This window comes from Poecilia formosa, unplaced genomic scaffold (genome assembly GCF_000485575.1).
Source record: "Poecilia formosa unplaced genomic scaffold, Poecilia_formosa-5.1.2 Scaffold1629, whole genome shotgun sequence".
In the NCBI taxonomy this organism is placed as follows: domain Eukaryota; kingdom Metazoa; phylum Chordata; class Actinopteri; order Cyprinodontiformes; family Poeciliidae; genus Poecilia; species Poecilia formosa.
Genome location: NW_006801568.1, coordinates 1,994 through 6,472, shown reverse-complemented (window position 1 = coordinate 6,472; position 4,479 = coordinate 1,994). Strand labels below are relative to the sequence as shown.

Here is a 4,479-nt window from a genome sequence, read left to right as displayed (position 1 = left end):
TGGCAGACAATGGCCAGACAATGCGAACAGGGTCTATTGTATAGCACATTTCAACAGCAAGGCATTTCAAGGTGCTTTACATAATTAAAGAAAAAAAAATAAGAACAGCATGTGACATTGAATAAACAGTAAGAAAGAGATTTAAAAAAAAAAACATACTTTTCTTACGGAATTTAAGCGCCTGCCGTCGCCGGACTCCGCCGTCCGTTTAATATGGGTATGTAATGTATTCTTTATAAGTCTACATTCTAACTTCCTTCTCTCCTCAAAGTACTAACTAATAACAACAAAGCATGTTTTACTGTCTCTTCTTGAAAACAAAAATCACAATTACCTGATGGATGTTTCCCCATTTTAAATAGTGTACTATTTAAACCAGTATGACCAAAACGTAACTTGGATATAATGTTTTCTCCTTTTCTACTTCTTCCTGTTCCCCTCATTGCACCAACTTTCCTTTGAATACTATAAAGCCATCTACCAGTTCTATCTTCTTCCCACTGCTTCTGCCATCTTTCCTTAAACTTTTGTTTTATAATAGATTTTATTTCCTCTTTACTAAATGGAATCAGAATCTCAATATAATATTTTTTTGAAGCTTGTTTTGCATATTTATCAGTAACTCATTTCCTTTTATTCCTACATGAGATGGAACCCATGCAAAAATAACTATTAATCCCATGGCCTGAATTCTATAAAGTAATAACTGAATTTCCAATAAAAGGTCTGGTCTACTATTAGACTGATTATTTTTAATTGACTGTAATGATGAACTTGAATCAGAACAAATTAAACTTCTCAAAGGACAAACCTCTTCAATCCAACCTAAAGCCAAAATGATTCCCATCATCTCCCCTGTAAACACTGAGACCCCATCAGTAATCCAATTAAATTTTTTAATACTAAATTCTGGGATGATAAACGACACGCCATTATTGCTACTTATAGGAGCATCTGTATACACTTGAACATAACCTTAATATTTATTATCTATATATGACTGCAATGAGTATGATTCTGAAAAATGTCCTTTTTTCCTCTTCTCCAACAGTAAGTCCACAAAGATATCATGAAATAGAGATGGATGGACCAGTGAAAGAGGAACTGTTTGACTCATATTTATAGACGATAAATCAAAAACTTTCACATCGCTTTCTATCTCCCACCCAAAAGATTTTAAAGTCTTTTTCCCATTTTCCCAAATAAGTTTTAAAATTTCTTGACATGGGTGGTTTTCATAATGACCCTTTAAATAACACCAATAAGATAATCTTAACTGTAATCTTCTGAGGTAAAGTGGTACAGCTCCTGTACACAACCTCAAGGCTTCATACTGAATAATATCAATTTTTTTAAGAAGTGTTATTGACCCTGATCCAAAGGCTATGCTCCCCAACAACAAGTATCAGTCGGCAAATTACCTCAGCTTTTATACCGAACGCCCTCTAGCGCTATTGGGTCACTTGCAATCAACCCGCTGGCAGGTACAGCCTCCACCTTCTTCCTGCCACACCAGCAAAGAAGAATAAGGAAGTGATGTGTTATAGTTCTTGCTTGCTTTGTCTGTAGGTGCAGGAACAAGTCATCAGGTCTGATTAGAAGGTTTATGTGAGCGAGTCAGAGTCCTGCTGAAGATGAAGAAAATACTTGTTTTCTGTAAGTAAACTGACAGCAGAAAGAATCAAAATCTACATTTTAATTATTTTTGCACAATGAACATTGATGTGACTCTACACTTTTTGTCTTCAAGACATTTTGCTAAACCAGGTCATTGGCCAGACAGAAGGTGAGCGCAATATACAATACTTAACAAAACAAGATGTATTTTAAGATGTTATGTTGCTACATTTGTCTGTGTGTCTTTTCTGTAGACTTGTATCCTGTAAAGATCCTGGTCCGGCAGAGAACTATAAGCGAGGGCAGTGACCTTCATGTAATCTGCAGCATGTTCGGGCAAAAGAAGTACCCCTCTTTTTATGTTTATTTACTGAAAGATGGACAAGGATTTCAGAAATTGAAACCATGGCAACATGTGGATGATGTTATTTTCAAAATATTTAATGTTCATCTTGATCACAGTGGAAATTACAGCTGCTTGTACTCCACTAAAAATTACAACCCTTCTGATGTAAAAAGGAAAGGACAGGACGTTGTTGAGATTCTGGTTATACGTGAGTATTTTTTATTCTTGTTAATCCCACATGCAACTTCTTTAATTTCTTATTTTCTCCAACTGCTATGCAGCCAATTTCATCCCAGCAGAGCTCTCCATAGCTGGACCTTTTACAGTTCATGAGGGAAGCAACGTTGAGTTTAAATGCACCTTTTCAGAAATCTTGCACACTCTCAATAACTGTCAACTCATCTACTGCTACCTGAAGAAGAATGAGACCATCCTTCAAGTACAAGTATTTGATCTTGCTCGGATGGAAGTCTCTTTCACCATTGAAGGTGCCATTTCAAGGGATTCAGGTCCATATAGTTGCCTTTTGCTGCCGTCAAAATGCTTCCAGAAACAATGGAATGAGCTTCAGGGAATAAATACGGTGATTCTGGAGGTCAAAGGTGGGAATTTTTCCACAATGTTATTTTACGTTCCACATTTTTCCTCTTAAAAAAATCTCTGAAAATTTATGTAATTAAATTTAATTTGTATTTCAGAGGATTTGATCCCATGGGCGGCTTTGTCTCGTGGAATCATATTCCTTATTTTGCTTTTCAGTCTGTGTCTGGGATGGTTCGTTTACAGAAATTGCTTCAAAGTTTTGTACAAGCAATGGTGAGTCTTCGTTAGCTGCACTTCCTGTTGGCAGACGGAAGAAATAAACAGACAGTGATCGAATACAAAGTAAATGTAATACATAAGGAAGAATTTGCTTTCTGTTTGAATTATGTATTTTCTAATTTTGATAGTGAGCAGCAGAATACAGATGTGTTGGCACCGACAGATGTGGAACCTCAAGAGGGTATGTAGGTTAGAATCAACAAAAATATTATTTAGAAAATCTATTTTTAAGAGGTATATAATGATTTGACAGGGGAAACATTCTCACTCATCTACTTCAATTTAAATGTTTTTTATTTAATAAACAGAAGAAATAGATGTTTTATCTTTCAAAGTTTATAATCTTGCTCTTGATGAAGGTGGACGCTTTTTCCCTCTGCTCCCTCTCTGCCCTCCTTGCTCTGTTTTAGTCCTGTCTTTTTCTGTATTTTTTGAGCCTTTCTTTGTACATTATCCAAATCTACAAATTATGGATCCGGTCAACCGATCTCTCAATGCAATTGATCAAATTTTTGATGAGAAGTCTGGGCACAGGAGAACCCTCTTGTCCTGCGGGGACACACCCGGATTCACCCTGGATTTATTCACAGGATTTCTGCTGTTTGGAACTTGTGGATTCCTGGATTATCGACAAATTTGTGACGGACTTGGTCGAAGTAGCAAACACTCAAGACTGTTGGTGTGGACAGAGACAAGGACTCTAAAACTCACTAACAGGATGGAATCGATCTTGGAGAAGTTGCTAGTTTCGGTTCAGTGGAACGACCAAACTAATTTGGATAATTGGGAACTGAGATGTATCGGAGAGACTTTAGGGAAGATTGAAATTTATAATCTTCTGTTTCTGAATTGGCTTTCCCCATGTGTCCTTGGAAGGGCTGCATATTTCTAATCTCCTTTAGGATATGTAAACCTAACGCTCTTTCCCACCTCACCCCCTCCTGTATCCATGGAGCTGAGTGCTCCCAAGGACATCATTCCTCGATAACAACACCCTTACCTTTGCCGGAAGGCTGAGCAACGTGGTTTCATGGCCCTTTGACGTCACCGCTTTCACTCATGTCTTTGTTTTACCCTTTGTTTGGTCTGAATGTTGCCATCTGCCCTAATGTGTCCTTTGCTCTTTTTTGCTTTTCTTCTTTATTTCTTTGGTTTGTTATTTTATTTGTATTTCCTTTTAATTCACAAAGCACTTCCAATTGCCTTGTTGCTGAAAATGTGCTATATACATAAAATGACCTTACCTAATGCTGAAGGCATTTGAATTGTAAATGAATTGTAAATGTTGCCTGTTGAATTGTAAATGTTTCTTAACTTTCATAATCTCATGCTTTAAAGTTCTTCAAGATTTTTTATCATAAAAAACATAAGTACAAACTCCTATTGGAATGACTAATAGTTGGCTCTTTGTAGTTTTTAATAATTTAATCATCCTCTTTCAAGAACCAGAAGAAGAGAATTCTTTCAGCATGGAGAGGAAAGAAGAGTAAGTTTGCAAATCAGTCTTTATAAGATCTGTAATCAATTTGTCTGTTTATATATTTATATGTGTTACAAAGAATATAAGATAGCCGTTGTTGTACTTGTTAATTTTATTGCCGAGTGCATATACACGGACATGCCGGTTAAACTGTAAATAATGTGGAAAAAAGACAAACAAAACGTCAATACTTAGTATTGCAATATTCAATAAA

The 4,479-nt window shown here is 36.2% G+C and overlaps 1 long non-coding RNA gene across 1 annotated transcript; it reads left to right on the top strand.

Annotated features, from left to right (window-relative positions):
- Positions 1-1,015: 1,015 nt before the first annotated feature.
- LOC107835326 (uncharacterized) lies at positions 1,016-3,306 on the top strand. Its single transcript, XR_001661134.1, has 4 exons — positions 1,016-1,656; positions 1,751-1,786; positions 1,872-2,565; positions 2,662-3,306. It is a non-coding gene; the product is annotated as an uncharacterized LOC107835326 (long non-coding RNA).
- Positions 3,307-4,479: the final 1,173 nt, after the last annotated feature.